Here is a 27313-nt window from a genome sequence, read left to right as displayed (position 1 = left end):
CGTTTCCAAAAAAAAACAAGGAATCACAGACTCCTAACTCATGTGCATATAACAGGCATCTTGTTTTATCAACTTTAAATTATTTTTTAAATAACTGATAAATTTCATATTAAAATGAAATATGAAACAGAAGCAAAAAAGGAATGAAATCAATGGAAATTATTCTGAACTTGAAGAGCAAATTGCAAAAAAACCTTTCAGATCATACCAAATGAAATGATTAATCAAGAGGAAGAAATAAATTTTGAATAGAAGTAATGAAGAGGCTCTTGGATATTTTGATAACCTAATTCATGAAGAGGACTTGTTGTGAACAAACTGGGAAAAGACTTAAATTTCTTGCTAATTTGACATGAAATACTTAAATCAAAAAAGAGTTATCTTTTTTATTTTATTTTATTATATTATGTTAATCACCATACATTTCATCATTTGTTTTTGATGCAGTGTTCCATGATTCATTGTTTCCGTATAACACCCAGTATTCCATGCAATACATGCCCTCTTTAATACCCATCACCAGGCTAAGCCATCCCCCACGCCCTACCCTCTAGAACCCTCAGTTTGTTTCTCAGAGTCCATAATCTCATGGTTCGTCTTCCCCTCCGAATGCCCTCCCCTTCATTTTTCCCTTCCTGCTATCTTTTTTTTTTTTAACATATAATGTATTATTTGTTTCAGAGGTACAGGTCTGTAATTGATCAGACTTACACAATTCACAGCGTTTATCATAGCACACACCCTCCACAATGTCTATCACCCAGCCATCCCATTCCTCCCACCCCTCAACCACTCCAGCAACCCTCAGAGTTTGTTTCCAGAGATTAAGAATTCCTCATATCAGTGAAATCATATGATACATGTCTTTCTCTGATTGACTTATTTCGCTCAGCATAATACCCTCTAGTTCCACCCACATTGTTGCAAATGGCAAGATTTTGGGGGGTTTTGATGGCTGCATAATATTCCATTGTATATATATACCACTTCTTCTTTATCCATTCACCTGTTGATGGACAACTTGGCTCCTTCCATAGTTTGGCTATCGTGGACATTGCAGATATAAACAGTGGGGTGCACATACCCCTTCGGATCACTACATTTGTATCGTTGGGGTAAATACACAGTAGTGCAATTGCTGGGTCATACAATAGCTCTATATTCAACTTTTTGACGAACCTCCGTACTGTTTTCCAGAGGGGTTGCACCAGCTTGCATTCCCACCAACAATGTAGGAGGGTTCCCCTTTCTCCGCAACCCTGCCAACATCTGTCATTTCCTGACTTGTTCATTTTAGCCATTCTGGTACCTCATTGAGGTTTTGATTTGGATTTCCCTGATGCCGAGCAATGTTGAGCACTTTTTCATATGTCTGTTGGCCATTTGGATGCCTTCTTTGGAAAAATGTCTGTTCATGTATTCTGCCCATTTCTTGATTGGATCATTTGTTCTTTGGGTGTTGAGTTTGATAAGTTCTTTACAGATTTTGGATACTAGCCCTTAATCTGATATGTCATTTGCAAATATCTTCTCCCATTCTGTCAGTTCTCTTTTGGTTTTGTTGACTGTTTCCTTTCCTGTGCAAAAGCTTTTTATCTTGATGAAGTCCCAATAGTTCATTTTTGCCCTTGCTTCCATTGCCTTTGGCGATGTTTCTAGGAAGAAGTTGCCGCGGCTGAGATCAAAGAGGGTGCTGCCTGTGTTCTCCTTTAGGATTTTGATGGACTCCTGTCTCACATTTACATCTTTAAATCATTTTGAGTCTATTCTTGTGTGTGCTGTAAGGAAATGGTCCAGTCTCATTCTTCTGCATGTGGCTGTCCAATTTTCCCAACACCATTTGTTGAAGAGACAAAAGACAAAAGAATGTTCCATTGGATGGGGCGCCTGTGTGGCTCAGTTGGTTAGGCGACTGCCTTCAGCTCAGGTCATGATCCTGGAGTCCCAGGATCAAGTCCCGCACCGGGCTCCCTGCTCAGCAGGGATCTGCTTCTCCCTCTGACCCTCCCCCTCTCATGTTCTCTCTCTCTATCTCATTCTCTCTCAAATAAGTAAATAAAACTTAAAAAAAAAAAAAGAATGTTCCATTGGACATTCTTTCCTGCTTTGTCGAAGATTAGTTGACCATAGAGTTGAGGGTCCATTTCTGGGCTCTCTATTCTGTTCCATTGATCTATGTGTCTGTTTTTGTGCCAGGACCATACTGTCTTGATGATGACAGCTTTGTAATAGAGCTTGAAGTCCGGAATTGTGATGCCACCGGCTTTGCTTTTCTTTTTCAATATTCCTCTGGCTACTTGGGGTCTTTTCTGGTTCCATACAAATTTTAGGATTATTTGCTCCATTTCTTTGAAAAAAGTTGGTGGTATCTTGATAGGGATTGCACTGAATGTGTAGATTGCTCTATGTAGCATTGACATCTTCACAATATTTGTTCTTCCAATCCATGAGCATGGAACGTTTTTCCATTTCTTTGTGTCTTCCTCAATTTCTTTCATGAGTATTTTATAGTTTTCTGAGTACAGATTCTTTGCCTCTTTGGTTAGATTTAGTCCTAGGTATCTTACGGTTTTGGGTGCAACTGTAAATGGGATCAACTCTTTACTTTCTCTTTCTTATGTCTTGTTGGTGTATAGGAATGCCACTGATTTCTGTGCATTGATTTTATATCCTGCCACTTTACTGAACTCCTGACTGAGTTCTAGCAGTTTTGGGGTGGAGTCTTTTGGGTTTTCCACATAAAGTATCCTATCATCTGCAAAGAGTGAGAGTTTGACCTCTTCTTTACCAATTCGGATGCCTTTTATTTCTTTCTGTTGTCTGATTGCTGTGGCTAGGTCTTCTAGTACTATGTTGAATAGCTGTGGTGAGAGTGGACATCCCTGCCATGTTCCTGACTGTAGGGGGAAAGCTCTCAGTTTTTCCCCATTGAGAATGATATTCACTGTGGGTTTTTCATAGATGGCTTTTATGATATTGAGATATGTACCCTTTATCCATATACTCTGAAGAGTTTTGATCAAGAAGGGATGCTGTACTTTGTCAAATGTTTTTTCTGCATCTATTGAGAGAATCATATGGTTCTTGTTCTTTCTTTTATTAATGTATTGTATCACACTGATTGATTTGTGCATGCTGAACCAACCTTGCAGCCCAGGAATAAATCCCACTTGGTCGTAGTGAATAATCCTTTTAATGTACTGTTGGGTACTATTGGCTAGTATTTTGGTGAGAATTTTTGCATCCATGTTCATCAAGCATGTCGGTCTGTAATTCTCCTTTTTGATGGGGTCTTTGTCTGGTTTTGGGATCAAGGTAATGGTGGCCTCATAAAACGAGTTTGGAAGTTTTCCTTCCATTTCTATTTTTTAGAACAGTTTCAGAAGAATAGGTATTAATTCTTCTTTAAATGTTTGGTAGAATTCCCCTGAGAAGCCATCTGGCCCTGGGCTCTTGTTTGTTGGGAGATTTTTGATGACTGCTTCAATTTTCTTAGTGGTTTACAGGTCTGTTCAGGTTTTCTATTTCTTCCTGGTTCAGTTTTGGTAGTTGATACATCTCTAGGAATGCATCCATTTCTTCCAAATTATCTAATTTGCTGGCATAGAGTTGCTCATAATATGTTCTTATAATTGTATTTCTTTGGTGTTGGTTGTGATCGCTCCTCTTTATTCAAGATTTTATTTATTTGGGTCCTTTCTCTTTTCTTTTTTATAAGTCTGGCCAGGGGTTTATCAATCTTATTAATTCTTTCAAAAAACCATCTCCTAGTTTCTTTGATCTGCTCTACTCTTCTTTTGGTTTCCATTTCATTGATTTCTGCTCTGATCTTTATTCTCTTCTCCTGCTGGGTTTAGGCTTCATTTGCTGTTCTTTCTCCAGCTCCTTTAGGTGTAGGGTTAGGTTGGGTACTTGAGACCTTTCTTATTTCTTGAGACAGGCTTGTATTGCTATATACTTTCCTCTTAGGACTGCCTTTGCTGCATCCCAAAGATTTTAATCAGTTGTGTTTTCATTTTCATTTGTTTCCATGAGTTTTTTTAATTCTTCTTTAACTTCCTGGTTGACCCATTCATTCTTTAGTAGGATGCTCTTTAGCCTCCATGTATTTGAGTTCTTTCCGACTTTCCTCTTGTGACTGAGTTCTAGTTTCAAAGCATTGTGGTCTGAAAATATGCAGGGAATAATCCCAATCTTTTGGTACCGTTTGAGACCTGATTTGTGACCTAGGATGTGATCAATTCTGGAGAATGTTCCATGGGCACTAGAGAAGAATGTGTATTCCGTTGCTTTGGGATGGAATGTTCTGAATGTGTCTGTGAAGTCCATTTGGTCCAGTGTGTCACTTAAAGTCTTTATTTCCTTGCTGATCTTTTGCTTAGATGATCTGTCCATTTCAGTGAAGGGGCTGTTAAAGTCCCCTCCTATTACTGTATTGTTGTCAATGTGTTTCTTTGATTTTGTTATTTAATTGGCTTATATAATTGGCTGTTCCCATGTTAGGGGCATAGATATTTACAACTGTTAGATCTTCTTCTTGGATAGACCCTTTAAGTAGGATATAGTATCCTTCCTCATCTCTTATTATAGTCTTTGGTTTAAAATCTAATTTGTCTGATATAAGGATTGCCACCCCAGCTTTCTTTTGAAGTCTACTAGCATGGTAAATGGTTTTCCACCCCCTCACTTTCAATCTGGAGGTGTCTTTGGGTCTAAAATGAGTCTCTTGCAGACAGCCTATCGATGGGTCTTGGTTTTTTAGCCAATCTGATACCTGTGTCTTTTGATTGGGGAATTTAGCCCATTTACATTCAGGGTAACTATTGAAAGATATGAATTTAGTGCCATTGTATTGCCTGTAAGGTGACTGTTACCGTACACTGTCTGTGTTCCTTTCTGGTCTATGTCACTTTTAGGCCCTCTCTTTGCTTAGAGGACCCCTTTCAATATTTCTTGTGGGGCTGGTTTTGTGTTTGCAAATTCCTTTAGTTTTTGTTTGTCCTGGAAGCTTTTTATCTCTCCTATTTTCAATGACAGCCTAGCTGGATATAGTATTCTTGGCTGCATATTTTTCTCGTTTAGTGCTCTGAATATATCACACCAGTCCTTTCTGGCCTGCCAGGTCTCTATGGATAGGTCTGTTGCCAATCTAATGTTTCTACAATTGTAGGTTACAGACCTCTTGTCCCAAGCTGCTTTCAGGATTTTCTCTTTGTCTCTGAGACTTTTAAGTTTTACTATTAGATGTCGGGGTGTGGACATATTTTTATTGATTTTGAGGGGGTTCTCTGCGCCTCCTGGATTTTGATGCCTGTTTCCTTCCCCAAATTAGGGAAGTTCTCTGCTATAATTTGCTCCAATATACCTTCTGCCCCTCTCTCTCTTTCTTCTTCTGGGATCCCAATTATTCTAATATTGTTTCATCTTATGGTATCGCTTATCTCTCGAATTCTGCCCTCGTGATCCAGTAGTTGTTTCTCTCTTTTTCTCAGCTTCTTTATTCTCCATCATTTAGTCTTCTATATCACTAATTCTCTCTTCTGCCTCATTTATCCTAGCAGTTAGAGCCTCCATTTTTGATTGCACCTCACTAATAGCTTTTTTTGATTTTGACTTGATTAGATTTTAGTTCTTTTATTTCTCCAGAAAGGGTTTTTCTAATATCTTCCATGCTTTTTTCAAGCCCAGCTAGTATCTTTATAATCATCATTCTGAACTCTAGTTCCAACATCTTACTAATGTCCATACTGATTAGGTCCCTGGCAGTTGGTACTGCCTCTTGTTCTTTTTTTCTGAGGTGAGTTTTTCCATCTTGTCATTTTGTCCAGAGGAGAATAGATGAATGAGAGAACAAAATGCTAACAGGGTAACAACAACTCCAGAAAAATATACACTAAACAAATCGGAAGAGATCTTCCAGAAAGTGGTCACTTTTCTGTTCAGAGAGTTGCTGCTATTCTTTTATTTGATCTCCTGTTGAGTTTGTAGGTGTTCAGAATGGTTTGATAGCTATCTAGCTGAATTCCTGGGACCACACGAAATTTAGGTCTCCTACTCCCCCACCATCTTGTTCCTCCCCCTCATTAACTCTTAACACTCCACCGCAGAGAGGACATCAATGGCAAACTGTTTAATCTGTGTCATCAACTTCTACTGGTACTAAAGATTAGTCCTGAACAAGAAAATCTGAAATGCCCTGAAATCTTACAACTCATATTTGGAAGGAATTTAATAGAGGTTCCCCTGAATTTGGCAACAGTCTTAAATAGTTGCATAGTGTATAAATAATGAGCCATGAAGCTCTTCTAAAAAGAAAACTTCTCTAAAAAAAAAATTAACAATGTTAAAAAATCAAATTTTGATTACCATGAGAACCAAGTGAATTACTAACCTATTCTCTCTATAAAAGATATTACAAAATTATTGTCATATGAAAAAATGATCAAAAATTATGCAGCTAACAAATGAAGAAAAGGTATTCTAGCAGTGTGGCAGGTAGATAGTTAAAAATAAAATTTTATTTTTCTCAATTTTAGGATATTTGTGGCATTTCTCAGATTTTTTTAATGTGTAATTTGTTTTCTTTTTTCATTCTTTTTTTTTAAGATTTTATTTATTTATTTGAGAGAGAGAGTAAGAGAGAGAGCATGAGCAGGGGGAAGGACAGAGGGAGAAGCAGACTCTCCACTGAGCAGGGAGCCTGATGCAGGGCTCGATCCACAAACTCAGGGATCATGACTGGAGCCAAAGGCAGATGCTTAACCAAATGAGCCACCCAAGCGCCCCTCTTTTCTCATTCTAAATTAAATGTTTACTTTTGTTCTTAATTTTTGTATTGATAGTGCTGTGTTGTTTTTCTTAAAGAGAACCTCCAAAAGTGTATAAACACTAAACTCTACCCCTGAGTTTGGACATTATTCCAAGGCATTTTTTCCCTCTTCTGTCTTGTCTATTTACCCTTTAATGCTCAGCCCAAATGCCATCTCTACACCACAATTCTTTGTGTCGATGCCTATTTTCACAAAGGAAAGAAGAAATCAAAATGTTTCAAGCAACTACCCTTCTGGACAAATCATGTTAAGTACTTTATGACATTACCTCACTTAGTTATAGATGTTTCTCGAAGGCAAGGCAATTGCTTCTCATATTTCCCAAAATAAAAAATAAATGCTAGTAGTAACAATTCCTGCTCTCTATGGATGTTATTACGGTAATTATATATCTTAAGTTGTCCTTCTTAAGTATGTTGATTACAGATAACATTAAACCCTTCAGGTGACCCATTTCAAACTTGGACATAGTTTACCAAAACGCAGCTTCAGGTGAACCGAGGGTTCTTTGTCCATACACACAGTCCATGCAAATGTTACAGTTGCATGGGCAAATTGCTCACTTTTGCCCAAGATAATCACATGTCTGTACTTGCATTTAACATCTTGGGACTTTGGTACATTCTGTTTTCTGTATCTTACTCTGCCTGAATATTTCCCCTTCTAGCTAATCGTAGTCAGTTCTTAACATCCCCACTGAGAATGACACTCTAATCCTCGGGGATTAAAGAAACACTGTCCCTGGTCTTCAGCATTACATTGTTAATCCATTAGGATTAACAAAAGTACAGTTTGAAAAAATGAGGAAATTATTCCACTGCCCATAATTTAGGATGGCAAAATCAGATCAATTAAGGCTGCCAACATATGATATAATTAACACAACCATTGTATGGAGGATATTGCAGCACATATGGTATGATATGAAAAACCAAACAATGTTTTTTATAATGTGCGAATATAGATATTATAAAGTTAAAGATCAAGTGGAGATCTCTTCCTTAGTTCCTCCTTGAGCTGCATTTTTAACATGACCCCCGACTCTATCAAGTGTCAATTTCTTATCTGGTGATGAAATTATCTATTTAAATAGAAAGTTATAACCAGCATTTTTTACTTTATATGTCAGGTTCTTAATAGTTTCCTAAATAACAAGGAACACTCTTAGTCAGTTGGCATTTTCCAGTGTTTTAATTGCCTGCTGTGATATAATTATTGTGACATTTTGGGATGTTTTTAACATCCTGAATTAAATATTCTGACATCCCACAGAGCACTTCATGAAAACAGTCAAACTGTATTCAAGTCATTAGCAGTCTACAGCTGTCCTTTAATATTAAAATTATTTTCCAACACAAAACACAGATGAAAATTAAAGTATTTAACAACTCTGAGCTGGGGTTAGATCTGAGTTCTATATTACCCTAATTTGTCAAGTAAAGAAGATCAGGGTGACTCTGAGATTCTTCCATTAAACTTTATCTGAAGCACCAAATGAATTAGGGCCACCTCATGATAAAAGAAAATGAACAAAATGTGCTGATTTCAAAAGTGCAATTAGCCCCAAATTACACAGTCACAAATTCTACACTAAGGATCATCAACAGAACACCACATCTCTTGCTCTATTGTCCTGGAAAGCTGGCCTGCTTTATTTTATTCATGTATTTATCCATCTATCTACCTACCTACCTATCTATCTGTTTAATATGATATGCTCAAATAAAATGGGACAGATAATTTAGGTAACTGATGTATTTTAAATAACATACTCCATACTGTAATTCTATGGCAAAATCCTAATCCAAAGGGAAGACCCACTGGATGGACCACCGATTAGCACAGGGATAACTCACCATCGTCACCTGGATGTCTTATAAGCATCTCAAATTTGGCCCATCTGAAACCCTCTCCTTGAGTCCCTTACCTTCTCCTCCCACAGACTCCCCCATCTCAAGAAAATGCACCCCCATGCTTCCGGTGGCTTAGCCCACAAACTTGGCAATATCACTCATTACTTTCTTGCTCTCACGTGTAAAAATCCAAACCACCAGGGGTGCCTGGGTGGCTCAGATGGTTAAGCATCTGCCTTCGGTTCAGGTCATGATCCTGGAGTCCGGGGATCGAGTCCTGCATGGGGCTCCCTGCTCCTTGGGAGCCTGCTTCTCCCTCTGCCTCTCTCTCTCTCTCCCTCTCTCTCTGTCTCTCATAAATAAATAAATAAAATCTTAAAAAAAAAAATCCAAACCATCAGAAAATCCCATTGACTAATATTCATAATGGATGCAAAATCCAGCACTCCCCACCACCTTCTCCTCTGCCTCTTAGCTCAAGCCACTAGCATCTTTTTTTTTCCAGCTGAGATAAAATATACATAAAATTTGCCATGTTAACTATTTTTAAGTGGGTATGTCAATGGAATTAAGTACATTCACAATGTTGGGCAACTATCACTACTATCCATTTCCAGAACTTTTTCACTGTCCCAAACAGAAATTCCGCACCCATTAAGCAGTAACTGCCAGGGCACTTGGATAGCTTAGCCAGTTAAGCTTCTGTCTTTGGCTCAGGTCATGATCCCAGGGTCCTGGGATCGAGTCCCGCATTGGGCTCCCTGCTCAGCAGAGGTCTGCTTCTCTCTCTCCCTCTGCTGCTCCCCCTGCTTGTGCTTTCTCGTTCTCTCTCACTCTAATCTCTCCAATAAATAAAATTTTTAAAAAATTAACTCCTCATCCCTGAACCCCATCCCAACCCCTGGTAACCTCTATTCCACTTCCCTATAAATCTGACTTTCCTAGGTACTTCATATCAATGAAATCATACAATATTCATCCTTCTATGTCTGGCTTATTTCACTGGGCATAATGTTTTAAAGCTTCATCCATATTGTAGCAGGTAACAGAATTTCATTTTCTTTTTAATCTGACCATTGTATGTCTACACCACATTTTGTTTATCCATTCATCTGTTGATGGATGTTTGGGTTGTTTTAACCTTTTGGCTTTTGTGAATAATGCTGCTATGAACCAAGTTTCTGGGATCTGCTTTTGATTCTTTTGTGCATGTATCTAGAGGTGGAATTGCTGAATCATATGGTAATTCACTATCATTTTTTGATTGAACACTAGTATTCTAACTGGGCTCTCTGCATCCACCCTGTTAACCCCATAGCCCCTTATCCCCATGGTAGTTAGGGTGACCCTTTGACAACTTAAATCACATCATGTCACTGTCCTGCTCAAAGTACTCCATGGTATCTCACTGTCAGAAGAAAATCCAAAGCCTATCCTATGACCTGCAAGACTCTCTGTGATCTGACCTCTGCATGCCCCTCTGATCTAGTCCCGTTACTCTTCACCTCTGCTCACCCACCAGTCCACCAGCCTCCCTTCTATGCCTCAAACCTGACATGCACACTTCTCACTTTTGCCTCAGGACCTTCCCACTGCTACCTCAGTCTGGATAACCAAATAACTGCATGGGTCCATCCCCCATTTCTTCAAGGACACTGCTCAGATATAATCTTACCAGAGTTGCCTTCTTTGTCTCCTTATCTAATGTAGTCCACAAGAACACACACACACACACACACACACACACACGCACGTGCGCATGATGCGCACACGTACCCCTATCATTCTCTATCTACTTACCCTGCTACATCTTTTCCATGTACCTCCTAACACCTGACACATCATGTATATCTTGGTTTATTTATTAGTTGACTGTCTTCACTCACTAGAATGTAAAATTCCCAAGGCCAGGGACATCATATTGTTTACTGCTGTGTTCCAAGAAAGAACCTAGATGGATAATCAGCACAGATAGGTGCTCAGCAACTGGCTCATGTTTCTGTGCTCATCACCCTTCCCTCTGCTCTGAAAAGAGGTTCTGGTTCATATCTGAAGGGTCCTGAACATCAGGGAAACCAGCCATTTGCAGTCAGTAATGGTCTCACTAGAAACTCGTATCTTCCTAATCATCTCGACTGCTCTTTCCATGGGAGTGATGGGGAAGTAAAAGGGGATAGGACAAAGTTTTTTTCAATAACTTATTTTTCCTCATTACAAAAGTAACATGTTCCTTCTAGAAAATGTAGGGAATCTAGGTGAACACAGAAAAGAAATTAAAAATCCATAATGCGCTAACCAAAAGGTAATGATTCTTAATGCTTTCATGCATATCCTTCCAATCTTTTGTTTTCTACTCATATTCATTTTTCCTAATAATGGAATCAAATATTTTTTTTATCTTGTCTTTTCCTTAAATGTTATATATCACAAACAGCTTGGTTATGAAATGTTCTCTGACAACATCATTCCCAAAGGCTGGATAATATCCACTGGGTGAAGTACCATAATATAACCCTGTGTATTGGGCATTTAAATAGTTTCCCATTTTTCTGTATTATTAGCAATATGGCATTTTTTTTAATTTTAAGATTTATTTATTTTGGGTGGCAGGGGAAGGGGCAGAGGGTGAGGGAGAGAGAGTCTTAAGCAGACTCTGTGCTGAGTATGGAACCTGACCCAGGGCTCGATCTCACAACCCTGAGATCAGGACCTCAGCTAAAAGGAAGAGTCGGACGCTTAACCGACTAAGCCACTCAGGCGCCCCAGCAATGTGGCATCTTTAAATCTAAATCTTATGGGCTATCACAGGCCTGGACCTCTGAAACCAGTAATACATTATATGTTAACTAACTGAATTCAAATTAAAAAATGTTTATTAAATCAATCAATTTTGTGGGCTGCTCTGAAAATGTCCTTAGGATTAATTCCTAAAAGTGGAATTTGGGGGTTGGTGACCATGCAGAATTTTAAAGATTTCCATACATACTGTGAATTTACACTCTTCCAGGCAGGGCAGGAGAATGCGTGCATTAGGGATGCCTGAGACTTGTCACCTTTAGTTACCACAGTTGCTCAATGTAATAAGCAAACTGACTTCAGGATTAGGCTCATCTGGGATGGACTGGGGGGAGCATAAGCCCTGGAGGTTAGAATAGAGGAAAGGAGTGGGAACTAAGCACAGGAATACTAAAAACAGACTTGACCTCCTCCACAGTCTTTGCCCTGAACTGACCACGGTGGTTAACAGTAGTATTTCAGGCACAGCACAAACAAATGGTATTTCTCACTACATTATTGTGCTCTCAACAAAATAATTAATATGAATTTTGATGCAAACAATGTATTGATTATGCTTGGTTTTTCTTAAAAAAAAAACCTTGACACAGCAATTTAAAGTCTGCATCTGAGTTAAGTTTATATCAATATATGGTTTTAATGGATTTATGGCTATTTTATAACTGGAAAATATAGCTTGCAAAAGGCACAATATTCACAGTAGAGAACAAATGGGACAAAGTTTAGTAACAATACTGGATGAGATTCATATTTCAAATCATTGTAATTGTTTCAAATGCTTTGGCCAACTTCTGGTCAGATTAAATCATTGTTTGATATTGTAATGTGACTGACAGAGAACTTGTACTAGAAGGAAGGGGGCATCTTCTTCTTCTTTGTAGTTAAATAATTAAAATTATCTTTGATAATGCAGTTTAATTACAGGAACATTTTATTTTTTTAAAGATTTTATTTATTCATTAGAGAGAGACAGGGAATGCATGAGCAGGGGGGAGGGGCCGAGGGAGAAGCAGACCCTGCTGAGCAGGGAGCCCGACGAGGGGCTTGATCCCAGGACCCTGAGATCATGACCTGAGCCGAAGGCAGATGCTTAACCGACTGAGCTACCCAGGCGCCTCTTACAGGAACACTCTAAAGAAACATGTTTGGGGCGCCTGGGTGGCTCAGTCGGTTAAGTGTCTGCCTTCGGCTCAGGTCATGATCCCAGGGTCCTGGGATCGAGTCCCATGTCGGGCTCCTTGCAAGGAGTCTGCTTCTCCCTCTGCCGCTCCCCCTACTCATTCTCTCGCTCTCTCTCTCTCAAATAAATAAAATCTTTAAAAAAAAGAAAAAAATAAACATGTTTGTTCTTCAAAAGTCCATTTCATTAAAGCCTGATCAGATAAATTGTGCAACTTCTTACCCAGACATAAACTGGAATATACTACATCCCACTGAAAGTAAGCAAGCTAGTGAGGTCACTATGACTGTCCGCCCTCTGCTTTGTGAAACTTCCACATTCTCCCCTAACACATACATCCTGTTTTTGAAAAAGCCCATGTGGACCAAGGGACAGCTCCACATATTAAAAACTGGTAAAGCTAATTTTTCTTATTATTAGATGAAATTAGCATCTGCGCGTGCTACTATTCCTTCTTGTGTCCCACTTTGGAAATCACTGTTCTAAGAAGAGCGTGCTATGCTTTAGGAAAATAAAATTGCAATACAATATAATGTGATCTATAGTTTCCAAAGCACGTTAGTGTCTACGAAGAGCGGTCAGTACTATGCCCACTCCTCACCATCCAGTGTGAGACGCCTTCCAAACACCCTTCACCTTTCTAACAAAGGCTTCCTTTTGATGAAAAAAAAAAAAAAAAACCACTTCTTAGTCTTCCTCTGTCTCAATCCCTCTTCGACTGTCAAGATGGTTACTATGCCTCCTCTTTTTTTTTCTTCACAGCTTAGTGAGGTATAATTTTCTTACCATAAAATTCATCCATTTTAAGTGTAAAATTCAATCCTTGTTAGTAACTTTACAGAATCAGGCAATCATTACTATAGTCCAATTTTAGAACATTTCCACCACTCCAAAAATATCCCTTAGGCCCATTCATGCCTTTTTTTCTTTAAAAACTCCCTTTGCTTGGTCCCGTGACAGCACATTCTTAATTTCCCTATTGTTTTTTTTCCTACCCATTCTTTCCTACCCTCCTTGGCCTATCCCTCCTACTCTACTTAACCTTTATTTTTTTTTTTTAAGATTTTATGTATTTATCAGAGAGAGAGACAGCATGCACAAGCAGGGGGAGAGGCAGGCAGAGGGAGAAGCAGGCTCCCCCTGAGCAGGGAGCCCGATGCAGGACCCAGTCCCAGGACCCTGGGATCATGATCTCAGCCGAAGGCAGACGCTCAACCGACTGAGCCACCCAGGCGCCCCTCTGTTTAACCTTTAAATACTGATATTCCTTACAGCCTGGTCTTAGGTTCTCTCCTCTTCTTACCCTGCACTATTTCCCTGTGCCATGACTTTAGTTGCCAATCCCTTCTATATCAAAATCGCTTCTCCATCCAGACCTCTTTTCTGAGCTCTAAACTTTTGGATGTTCCCTTGTGCACCTGGTGTTTTCACGTGGGTGTCTCACGGGCACCTCCAACTGAACATTCCTGAAAATGAATTTAGTATCCTCAGTCTACCCCAAACCTCTTCCTCCTCCAGTGTCTCATCCCTCAATAAAGACACCACTAACACCTTTCACTTAGTAGCTTACACCAGAAAATCTGGGCATTATCCTTAACCCCTCCCTCTCCCTAACCTGCCATATCCAGTGCATCTCTGCTCTCCATCTCCACACACCCCCAGCCCCACAGCACCAACATTTCTTACCTGGACAGCTACCATAGCCTCCTAATGATTTCCCTGCATCCACTCTGCACACTTTCTACACATGTCCCCCACAATGCTTTCACAGTCAAATAAAAATTTCCTATCTTGCAAATCTGTTTAAAATGTTCCAACGGTCTCTATAACCCTTAAAGTAGATTCAAAGTTCTTTTGGTTTTCCAGTTTTATTGAAATACAACCTAAGCGTCCATTGATGGATGAATGGATAAAGAAAATGTGGTATATAATACAATGGAATATTTTTCAGCCATAAAAAAAAAAAGGAAATTTTGCCATTTGCCATAGCACAGATGAACCTTGAGGGCATTATGCTAAGTGAACTGAGTAAAAATTCTTTACCACAGCCTACAAAGCCCTGAATCATCGGATCTCTAATGATCCCCCAAGCTCACATGCATCCCTCTCATTCTTGCTCACTGAAATTCCACCATGGCTAATTAAGGCACCAAACTCCCCTCAAGGAGGTCATTTCCCTTCCCTGAGTCTCTCTACCTTTTAGTCTTACTCATCCTCAGGTCTTAGTTTACATGTCTCCTTCCCAAGGAAAACTTCCTTCCCTGACTCCACATTCCTGGTCAGGTTCCCTAAACTACAATCTACAGTTATAGCATCCCCCTATTTTTTACTTTGTAGCACTCATCACGGCTATAATTAAATAGCAATTTGTATTATTTCATGTCTGTTTCCCTCCCTAGACTATAATCTCCATGAAGGCAGGGACAATGTCAGATTTGCTTCATGGCTATACCCTGAGGACCTGGCTCAGTGCCTGACACATAGGAGGCATTCAGTAAATACTTATCCAAAGACTGCATGGTTTCATTTAGTCCTCAATGAAATCCTGAAAGGTAACCAAGAATATTCACACTGCATCGGAAAAGAAACTAGGATTCAGAGAAGGCAGGCAACTCATCCAAGATCAATCACAAAGGATTTTAGAAGCATAAATAGAATAATGTGTTGAGCAATTTAGAATACTTGCTTAATCAAAACTGAGTAATGATTAATGATACTCATTTTCATTAATATTGTTCAGCTTTTAAACAAATGTCCCAGCCATGGAACAAAAGGAGTTAGTCAGCCTTTAGGAAACAGAGTTACAACTATGTTTCTCATTTCTAACTCTCAAAAAATGCTTATGAGTTAAAAATTAACATATATTAAATCACTCCCTCCCAGGAAGACCTAACCCATGGCGGGGCTATTATTTGTACATACCATATAAAGATTACTGATAAAAGGAATTCACAGCTTCTCCCATTTCTATACTCAGTCACCACATACTGAATAAACTGCTATGAATCAAGGACTCACTGGATGCTAGATAGTACTGGGTAGAATGGTAGACAGTACCATACCTATGAAACATTTTAGAAATGTTTGTTGACTGGATACAGGAGTGAACCAAAACTTGAACTCCCAACTTTCTTTTTTTTTTTATTACTTTCAGTTACCCCCAACTTTCTAATTCAAATTTTACATGTAACTTATAACTCAATTAAAAAAAAAAAACTTATAATTTCTTGAGCCTCCCTATATCTGGGGCTTAAGTGAACTAGCTTTTAAATGGCACACCACCACCAGTACCCAGCATCTTAACACTGTCAGAACTCTCTGGAGAGAAAAGACAACACTTTGAAATAAGAGATTAATGTATAACAGATACAAGGACTTTTTCTAATAAAACAACTGACAAATAAACCAGTAAAATCTAAGCAATAAAAGCAGTGGATATCATTCAACAAATACCTACTGAGTACCTGCTATGTGCCACATAGTGTCGATAATAATGATAGCCACATCTGTGTAATGTGTTCACAGATGTGTTTACAAAATCTTACTACCTACCTTTCCTGGTCCCTCTCAGCAGTGAGCTCTAACACAACAACCTGTGGTCTAACAGCCACTTAGTTTCTGATCCAAGCCCTCTAAGACCCAACAACCACCACAGAGACAGATTAGTCCTATGAGTTTAGGATCCAGTATGCTAAAATAAGCTCTGGTCTCTCATAAGCCCACCAAACCATGACAGTCTCTGAACACTTCTGAAGTAATCCATAGGACTGGCTCTTCCACAAGTCCTGAATAGGACTTCTTTCACTAGACCTGAAGTCTCACCCTGAGCCCCATCTAAATGAAGCCCTGATGATCACACTAACACTTGCTGGTCCATCAGCAATGAGGCTGAGACCATATCTGTGAAATTTCCCCTTATGGCAGACCAGAGCAGCCCAGTCATGTCACCAGGCCAGCAGGTCAACTGCAGAAGTTAACGTCAGGGCCAGACAAGCCTTAACCAAGGCTCTGTTGACACCAACATCATCAGAAGCAACAGAGAGAAAAGCCAAGTGTCAACTCATCTTAAACCTAGGCTGAGGATTTTACTTAAAATCAACAACAGTAGATGATACAATAAGATCAGGAACAGAGTAAATTGAGGAAAACAGTTTGAGTCAAGAATCGAAGTGGGTAAGAAGCAAAAGATGCCAAGGATTTAATTTTGAGACTCCATTCCTGTTAGTACTGAGGTTAGTGGATGGCTAGGTTAAAGGCACGGGAATAAGGGGACACTGGAACTTGCAACCAAAAGAAAACTAGAATAGGTCCTCATAACAAGATTAAGTGTATTATTCCCATTTCGCAGATAGGAAACGGAGGCTTGAAAGCTCAAGTGATTTGCTCAAAGAACCCTGGTCGAGGAGTAAGATGCAACCTAGCACCAAGCATCCTAATAAACATTGTAAATGTTTGTTGACCGGATACAGGAATGAGCCAAAACTTGAATCCCCAATTTTCTGATTCATATTTTACATTTCTGATTGAGCCTCACTATAGAGAGAGCTTTACATAAACTAGCTCTTTAATGGTATTTCCCACCACCACCCTGCCTCCATGAGTGCTAAAGGAGAGCCAAATAACTCATGATTAGAGTCAGGCGTGTCTAATGTGAGTCACTTTTGCAGAGGCAAGTTTTAAAAGAGAAACATGAATCTGCAGAAAGATCTGCCTTATAGTGGCAATAAGTGAAAACATAAAAATGGAAGCCATCTATTTGCATGTCCCTGAAAGAAACCAAATTTGCCTGGCTGGAGAAGCATTACAGTTTATTTCTGTACCCCGAAGGCAAAATCACAGTGGACATAATAGTGCTAACTTAAATGACATTCCTGAAATGACCTCTCCAGAGAATATTCCTCTCTCAACCTTCTTCTCTCTATATGCTCTTGGTCAAAGCCAGGGGTGGCGAGTACCTATATGTTAATGCATTGAATAGATTAATAATAAACATTTGTTTTGAATTCTATTTTAAATTAGTAATGAGACTTTCAGAAAGGGAGCTCACTGGAAGCCTGCATTTCTGAATAATGTTGGTTAATCACTGAACCACCCTGTGAACTCACCAGGCACTATATAGAATAAACACATATGACTACAGTTTGTCCTTTATGCCCCCATGTTACTTAGCTAATAGCACAGGTCTGAGAGCACACAGAATAAAATGTACAAAATAACAATGAGACAAGCCAAAAATCTCAACAGATGGAGACATGAAAGGTTAAGGCTGACATTCCCTCTTTAAAGACACTGCAATAGGATGAGGGTAGAGAAATGTCAAACAGAAGGGAGGTAAAACAAATGAAATTCACCACAGTAGCTGGCTTATGTCAAAATCTCAAAGGTGACTAGTAAGGCCTTTCAAGTCTAAATAAAGATGGGAAAATACCAATAATTATGCCTTCTATTTATCACCTTTCAGTAGCGGGAGACATTTTACCAACTTTAACTCATTAATCCTCACAACATGACTGTGAGTCAAGTGGTTGACAACTGGTCTACCTTGTTTCACAGAAAAAAGAGACCCAGGGGATGGAATGAGTGATAGAGTTTCTACACCATGCCTGTGGGGCAGCCAGGGAAGAAATTTAAGAAATTCTAGCAATTCTAAAATCCAGATGCTAAACCCACAGAAACTTGGATCCCCCAAAGAAACTGACTGCAATAGCAGAATCTAAAATCCTACGATTGGAAAGCTATTCTCCTCTAATTAGCTGCCAGGACTATAATTCTCTTATCTGTTCCTTCTAGGTGTTAATGAGAATTTTTCATTTTTGAAGAGAATCCTGATACTGTCAGTAATAATAAATATGGAACCAGAGCTTTAAGGTCATATGTCATTAGATGATAAAGATGAGGTCCATATATTACCCTGTGCCTATATTACCCTGTATCTGTATTAGTATCAAAATATTTGCTGTCACTCTCTGAAGAACACTGTAATCAAGTTTGGTCTTGGGACTTGTGTTGCCCCTCTCTCTGTGAGAAGATGAAATAACACTACCGTGTTGATGTCAGGCTTGACCATATATCTGCCTTTGGCCAATGAAATGTAGGCAAAGTCACAACTGTCACTTTTTTAAAAAGAAGCTTTCAGGATTAACACTTAGTCAGCCATGTGCATTTCCCCTCTGCTGTGAGACCTGAAAGTTGCAGAGAGAGATGGTGCCATCAATTCACCCAAAGTCACACAGCTGGAAATGCACAGAGCTATGATTTGAACCCAGGCAACTGAGCTCCAGCACCTGTTCTCTGAACCATTGTTCTATACTTTCATCATGGTAAGTGTCACCTAAAAGAGGATGAATTGTTCAGTAGAAACCTTATAATCAGCAATTTCTTTAGGCATTGGTGAGAATTTGGCTGAAGCTTAGAAAGGTAATGATTAATTATGTGTTCTTATTTTTTGTATGTATGTTTGTTTGAGATCTTTACATTAAGGGGTATCATTTAATGTTAGGTAGAAACCTGCTTATACTTTAAGAAAGAAGCGAATGACTCTTTAATAGGCTAACACCTGCCCTCAAGGGTTTCAATTCCAATTCTTCACTTCCAACAAAAGCTGGCCAACTGACAACTTCTTAGTTCCACCCTCCTCTCTGTAGGACCTTTGAACAACGGTTACTCTTCCCAATCATTAATTCCTCTTTGTTTCTGTTTTTTTTTTCTTTTTATTTATTTGAGAGAGAGAGAGAGCAAGTGTGAGAAAGAGAGCAAGTGTGAGAGAGAGAGCAGAGCAAGAGAGAGAGCATAAGCTAGGGGGAGGAACAGAGGGAGAGGGAGAAGCAGACTCCCCACCGAGCAGGGAGCCCAATGTGGGGCTTGATCCCAGGACCCTGGGATCATGACCTGAGCCGAAGGCAGACACTTAACTGACTGAGCCACCCAGGCGCCCCTGTTTCTGTTTTTCTATTCTGGAAACAGAGATCCAAACTACACCTTTCAAATACAAGTTCCTACCGCAATCTGCCACTTCCCAGTCTTCCCCATGATGGTAATCAGTACCTCCATCAAGCCAGTTGCTCAGAACCCAAATCTAGAGACACTCTTTGATTCCTCTTTTTCACTCACATCCTTCATTTAATTCTTCAGCATACACTGCCACTCTATCTCCAAGATACATTCTACATCTCACTGTTTCATGCATATCCTACCACTACTCCCAACCCTGAGCATCTACACTCCCAGGACTAAAGCAATGGACTCCTAACTGGTCTCTCTGCTTCCACTCTTGATCCCCTCTAAACTGCTCTCCACAGAAAAGCCAGAGTAACCCTTCTAACAGATAAATGGGATTGTGCCACCTTCCTCCTCTTAACCCTCCAAGAGTTTCCCACCCAATGGTAAGCTGGTCAATGTTTAATAACCTGTGTGGAATCACCAAGCACCTGGTTGGGAAGAGATGTTAACAGTCTGATCCTGAGTAGTATAAATGGGCTCCAAGATTTCGTCGTTGCCCCCACAAAGTCCAGAATCCATACTATGACCTCAAAGCCCTACATGGTCTGCTCCTGCCACCCCTCAGATCTCACTGTTCTTGTTCACTGTCCTCCAGCCATACTGCCCTCTTTGTTATTTCTCAAACATTCCAAGCACATGCCCATCTCAGTGAATGTTCCTCCCACAGATATTCACAGTGCTGCCATCCTCACTTCGTTCAAGTCTCTGCTGAAATGTTCCTTCCTGAACACACTAAATGAATTAGGACCCCTCCTTCTCCAAATCCTTACCCCCAATAGTTTTAACACTGATGAACATTTCACTAGAATTTTATTTATGTCTATAAATCCACTGGGGATATAAGCTCCTTGCCGTAAAGGACACTGCCTTGTTCACTGTCATCTCCCCAGCATCTAGAAAATTTCCTAGAACATCACAGATGCTCATTAAGTAACGATTCAATGAATATACAATTGAATGAAGCAACTAATGAATGAATCAACTAATAATATTTCTCAAAATAAAAAATACAGAAGTATGACTAGTGTAAAGGAGTATGGGGCAAGGACAAGCATCTGTCCTAATTCAGTCCCTGAACAGCAGTGAGACCCAAGTTATAACTGCTTTGGTCTGTCAAGTGGGAGGAAAAACAAATGACGGAAGTGAAGACCAAACGCAAAAATAATGTGCTAAAGAAAATAGGCGAGGTTCAGTTACAAGGAGCTGGAAGTAGAGCTGTTTCCAAGAAAGAAAAGAATAAGGACAATTTAAGTATAATCCTGATCTAGTAAAGAAGGTCCATGAGTCGTGGTCAGGATAATCAGGGACTAATCCAAATACTGCCACTTACATGCTAAGCCAAGGGATTTCACTGAGTTTTCTAATCTATATAAAAAAAAAAAAACATTAAAAAGAGGGTATGCAATGTCAAGGTTCCTCAGGCCACTTGTTACTGCTTGAGATTATATGGTTGCAAGCAACAGAAACCAACTCTGGCTACCTTACGCGTAAAGAACTTTAGAAAAGGGATATTGGGTAGCTCTTGGAATCAAAGGGAAGGCTGGAGAACCAGATCAGGGAAGGACTACAACTAAGGCAGGACTCGGTATCTCAAGGCAAGAGCAGAGTGATGGCACTACCAGCAGGAGCAGCTGCAGTCTTGCCTTTGTGTTATTTCCCCAGGATTCAGAGCCCAGGTCAGAGGCAGCACAGGTGAAATGGTTTGGGTCTCAGACCCAGCCCTTGGCTAAGGGAGGACACATCAGTTTTATGACCTACTCCTGAGATGGCACAGAAAAGAGCAAGAGGAACTCTCTTAAAGGGAATTTTAGGGGCACCACCTAGGCAAAGGGAATGGATCTTGTCCAGCCAAATACAAAAGTCTCTTGCACACCATTTCATCTAATACTGTACTTCAGGTTTCTAAGATTTCCAAGATCCCTCTCACCGCACTAGGTGACCGATTTTCACAAAATCTCTAAGAGTCAGGCAGAAATGGGCACAGGACAAACCAGCACAGGACACTAATATACTTTATAGAAGAAAAAAAAAGAATAAGAAAATTGAGGACTATTTCCTAACCTTTTAATGTGTATCAGAGTACTGTGCTAACAGCTTTACATATAATCTCATTTCACTTTCTCAGTGTTATGAGACAGGTATTTCGCATGAGGACATTGAGGGTTAGAAAGATCTAATGATTCACCCAAGGTCACACAGCCAGTAGAACTGAGACTTAAACCCCAATTTGTCAGATTAGAATTTAAATTTTCTTAATTTATAAGATATTAAGATGTGCTTGGCTGTACAAAAATTCAAATGGTCTTTTACGTGATGGGAAAACAATCCTAAGCATACATAATATGCAAATTATTTTATAATACAAGCCTGAGAAAATTAAACCATAAATGTGAAAATAGCTTTAAAGCTAAAAGCACTAATTAGACTAAATATATTATAATTAGTATTAGGATATTAAAATCACTTATTGATTACTGACCCAGTAAAGAAACAGAAAAGAATTTCTTTTATGAAAAGCATCATAACCTTGAACTTTCCATATAATCATGCATATTAGGTACTGACAGCTCTGTTAGCTCCAGCCCAGGGAAGGAGAAAGGAGGGAAAATGGAGAAAACAATTGAGAAGGGAAAAAGGTTGACTGCTGATGATGCCTTTCAGTCACCCTCAAATCAAGTGAGTTAGTCATTCAATTTAACCCTCCACTTCCCTTGAAAGGAAAAAAATCAGTTTACTTGTAGAGAAGTTTTTGCAGGCAATACCAGTTTACTGTTACTTCAAATCATTTTTTTTTTAATTAAGGGGAGGATAATTCAATGAAATTTATTTTCTTCTCAAAATAAAGAGAGAAACACCAAAAAGATAAATGCAAATAGATAAATTAATAATTAGTCTTACAGGGGCACCTGGGTGGCTCAGTCGTTAAGCATCTGCCTTCGGCTCAGGTCATGATGGGATCAAGCCCTGCATCAGGCTCCCTGCTCAGCAGGAAGCCTGCTTCTCCCTCTCCCACTCCCCTGCTTTGTGTTCCCTCTCTCACTGTCTCTGTCAAATAAAACTTTAAAAAAAATAAATAAAAATAATTAGTCTTACAGATCCACACCTTTATCTGTGAATATCTGGGGATGGAGGGGGCAGCTACATCTCCATCTACAGTATCTCTACAATACACAGAATAGAAATAAACAGACTAGAACTTTTAGCCACAGACAGAAACTGCAGGTAATGCAGGTTAAGTCATTAACCAATTACATGACTCTGGGCAAGTCACTTGATTTCCCTTTGCCTTTTGGTCCACCCCCCAGTTGGGCACTACACAGAAACTCCCTGAAAACCAGATGTTACATCAAAGCCAATATTTCCTGGAGGCCAGCCTTGCTGACTTCTTTGAAAAGCACTAAATTTAGAAGTAGCGTGCAAATAACACTGCTCAGATTAAACTCCCTTATTAGTGGTCCAGATGATAATCAAAGGCAAACAGATGGTTGCTTAATGAATGTTATTGGAAGGAAGGCATCTTTAAATATAGGATTTGTGTGAAAAGTTTGCTTTTTCTTACAAGTTATTTTGATGATTATGTTAGAATATTGGCATCTCTTTTTAGAATATAACCTTGTGGAGCCTCATAGACATGTTGAGCAAGATCAAAGCGTTGGAAGGCCAACGAAAGGTTTCTCCAAGTCTAATAAGCAAAATTATGCAGTTAAAATGGAGATCAAAAGCTTCAAGAGAAAGCATATAGTTACCGAGAGTCAGAGTGTATATATTAAGGAATCAGAGATATCAAGTATACCTAGCTCTTTAGAAACCTGACGTGTGAAACCCAATCTATACCACTGCTGGAATAGGGAATGCTTGTTTCTTTTACAAAAGATTTATAATAGGATTCCTTGTGACCCAGAGAACCCTAACATGTTTGAAGCCGGATTTGATTTATTTGTTTTGTGTTTTGTTTTGTTTTGTTTCAATAAACATGCCATCCTCCTTGCTCAGCAAAAATTCAGTTAGTGGCCATATCTCAATCCCTTCTATACAGAGGAAAGAATTACAAACTACATCCTAAAACAGGCAAGATAGCCTTCCAAATTACAGCTGAAGACTGAACCAGCATCAACTCATGCTATTGCTACAAAAAATGTCAGGCACTTTTTACAAAAGAAATTTGTCAAGAAACAAAACAAAACAAGACTACACACTTACCAGTTTCCATGGAGTACAACTGGGGTCGACAGAGGCACAACTCTACAAGTTATGTATCATTCATGGTCCATTCAGGATACAGAAACCACACTAAATGAATAAAGAAAATATTCAACTAATTGAACATTGAATACAAGGTATTCTTAACTAAATGTAAAGTTATTATCTAGGTAACCGAAGGAGTAAAAAGAACTCTAATAGTGGGCTTCTAAGTGTTTACAACTAGCTCTCTCCTTGGGGAAACCTGGTCTGTAGCATTTGCCAATTTCCGTGGTGTAAATACTCCCACTGTGGCAGATTGGCAGATTTCCAGCTACCAACAGTTTAACAACTGACTCGCAAAATTCCTGAGAACTTAACAATGGGCTTTTACAAGCCAATATGGGCTGATTCCAGCACAGAGGTAGCAACTGCAGGAAACAGCTAACACCCTTAGGGATGAGGAACAAAAAGAGGCTGGAACTATCAAAATTTAGAAGCTTGCAGGGGTCTGCAGAGCTGAAATAGAGATCTGAGGAGGTAGTGCTGCACAGCGGTGCTGGTGACAGAGCTGCTAGGAGGCCCACGGGCGTGAGAGCCTGAAAAGAAGAGGCTTCTAAAAACGAAGTGTGGCGCCTGGGTGGCTCAGTCGTTAAGCATCTGCCTTCGGCTCAGGTCATGATCCCAGCATCCTGGGATCGAGTCCCACATCGGGCTTCCTACTCAGCAGGAAGCCTGCTTCTCCCACTCCCCCGCTTGTGTTCCCTCTCTCGCTCTCTCTCTGTTGAAAAATAAATAAAATCTTTTAAATAAATAAATAAATAAATAGGAGGTGTGGGGCAGCCTGCCTGAGCCTTGCCATACACCAGGAGACGGTTTCCACGTGGCAGCTCCCGCTCCACGGTAACCACGGTAACTATGTGCAACCAAAAGGCCACGATCTAAAATAGGGCTGTGTCGGAGCAGCTGCAACAGGACTCTGCGGAGCATGCTACTCAGACATTGAAGAAATACAACAGAGAAGGACCCATTAAGAATTTGGACAAGAGGTACAGTCCCACACGACTCTGCATCGTTGATGAAACCAAACCACATCTACTCCTCCTTGGGCCAAGTGGTCATTCTTCCGTTCAAATCTGATTAAAAGCACGGACTATGCCACACACCCAGAGCTCCATGAAAAACAGGAACTGCAGCCTAAATTCTAAATACCAAAGACCGAGATCTTCAGCATTGCCTAAGGGAACACCTCGATCTCTGAATCTTTATTGTCCTGCTTTGTGCAAGGCATTCTCTATACTAACTTGTGCTGGTTATTTGAAAACTAGCAAAAGAGGGGTGCTGGTGCCTCAGGCAGTTGAGCGTAGGACTCTTGATTGCCACTCAGGTCATGATCTCAGGGTCCGCTCTGCGCTCAGGAGGGAGTCTGCTCGAGATTCTCTCCCTCTCCCTCTGCCCGCCCCCCCACACACATAGGTGCGCGCTCTCTCTCTAAAATAAATAAATCATTAAAAAATAATAAAAAATTGTTTAAAAATTAGCAATACGGCTTACATGTGTGTTTATTTTCTGTTCCGTCTCTCTCTGGCCCATGTTTTTTTCTTCTCAAAGTCTATTCCTTGCTGACTCCCAAGTGGAGCGCAATATTTGGAAGCGTCAGAAAAGGACACAAACTGGGTTCAATTCTGACTCCGGGAAAGAAGCGCGGCCAGATGAAAGCTCCGCCAGAGCCCAGCTCACAGGAACGGGAAGCAGGGAGGAAGGAGCACGCCCCTTCCGCCTCCAGAACCGCAGTCTCCCTCGAGCGCCCCCTAATGGAGGAGTAGCAGACAGCGGCTCTAAAGGGGACAGTGGTTTGCAGAGTCCCAGCTCCCGACACTGCGGAGCTGAATCTAGAAAGGAGGGTTTGGAGCTGAAAGGTAAAAAGCTTCATACCTGGCACAGTTATAACCGGAAGAATGATGCTCTATACTTGTATAACTCTTTGCAATTTGAAAAGCTTTTAAAAAATGTATTTGAAATAATAACCACCATTTACTAGTATTTACAACCTGCCAGGAGTCATGCTACATTCTATGCACAACATATTTCATTCCATTTTCACAATAATCTTATAAGATATCCTTAACCCCATTTTGTGTACGAAGAAACAGAAGTACAAAAAGATTAAGACAGTTGCCACACATTACACAGGTTGACGGCAATTAAGTGGTTCTCAAACAAAAGTCCTCTGCCTTCATTTCATCATGCCGCTTCTCAGCCACAGGGTATATCATTTTCAGTTAGGAAAGAAACCAAAATGTCAGCACCAACCTCATTTAAGGTATACTCAAGAAGATTTATATTCAAAGATTTATATTCTTAATGGGGTAGAGCAGAGATCGTATTAGTCATAACAGTGCTTGCTCTCAGTCACTGCTTGGAAGAATTGTTGTGGTATGCAACAAACACTCCAATTAAGAGGTCTATCTATTAAAGCTGGAGGTCTCCTGGAAGTAACAGAAACCATAACAATAGTGACCTAAACAATTCAGGGGTTTCATTTTTCATACGTAAAATGAGTCCAGAGTCCAGCAGTGCAAGAATGATACAGTAACACTGTGATGCCTTCAAGCATCTGGGTTCTTTCCAGTATTCGGCTCCATCATTCTTCCTTTGCAGGTGTCTTCCATTCTGCTGCATCACTGTGATAAAACCATTCCTTCATATCTAATGTTGAGTCTGTGTCCAAGTTAAAAGGAGGGTAAGGACAAAGGGCAGCTAATTCTGTTCCTTTACAAGAATTTTCTCAGAAGCCCCTCCCAGGAACTTCTGCTTATATTTCATTGTCCAGAACCATGTCCCACGGCTGCTCACAGCTGAAAGGGAGGTTGGGAAAATCCTTTTGTAGCTAGGCATATTTCCACACAATAAAATAGGGGTTCGTTGAGTTTGAAAAAAGAGAAAGAAAGGCTGGATATTTGTTTGGCCATTATGCACATGAGTCACAAAAGGTAAACAGGACTGGTAGGATTAACAGTTTATCTCCCCTTTACCTATTGGTCTAGCTCTTCTTTTTCCCAACCTCTTCACTTTTCGTTGATTCTGTGACCCAGATTTCACAAAGCAGCCTTGGGTGAAAGTGTTCATCCCTTTGTCCCCACAAATTCCCTCATAATTGCCAGCCCTGCAACCTGACTTTGGTTTGGAAAATGTGTCAATACAAATTACTTACTTTTTTTTCTATATTCTTTTTTTTTTACTTTAAATTCAATTTAGGAGCACGTGGGTGGCTCATTCAGGTAAAGGGTCTGCCTTCAGCTCAGGTCATGATCCCCCCCGGGGTCCTGGAATCGAGCCCTGCATCGGGCTCTGCTCAGCGGGGAACCTGCTTCTCTCTCTGTCCCTCTGCCTGCTGCTCTGCCTTCTTGTGCTCTCTCTCGCTCTTTCTCTCTCTGTCAAATAAATAAATAAAATCTTTAAAAAAATAAAATTAA

The 27313-nt window shown here is 39.9% G+C and overlaps 1 long non-coding RNA gene and 1 pseudogene across 1 annotated transcript in view; one reads left to right on the top strand and one right to left on the bottom strand.

The window, feature by feature from the left end:
* The window catches only part of LOC141372439 (uncharacterized), a 42531-nt gene extending 16985 nt beyond the window's left edge, over nucleotides 1-25546 (bottom strand). Inside the window, exons 1-2 of the long non-coding RNA XR_012377692.1 lie at nucleotides 25392-25546; nucleotides 23859-23948 (exon numbers count right to left, since the gene is read on the bottom strand). This is a non-coding gene — a long non-coding RNA (uncharacterized lncRNA). The remainder of the gene's footprint in view (nucleotides 1-23858; nucleotides 23949-25391) is intronic.
* LOC112835876 (dynein light chain 1, cytoplasmic-like) lies at nucleotides 24756-24981 on the top strand (annotated as a pseudogene).
* Nucleotides 25547-27313: the final 1767 nt, after the last annotated feature.

The sequence above is a fragment of the Callorhinus ursinus genome, unplaced genomic scaffold, assembly GCF_003265705.2.
Source record: "Callorhinus ursinus isolate GAN/ISIS: 27379988/994484 unplaced genomic scaffold, GSC_fseal_2.0 scaffold4, whole genome shotgun sequence".
Taxonomy (NCBI): Eukaryota; Metazoa; Chordata; class Mammalia; order Carnivora; family Otariidae; genus Callorhinus; species Callorhinus ursinus.
This window is presented reverse-complemented; position numbering and strand designations above follow the sequence as displayed.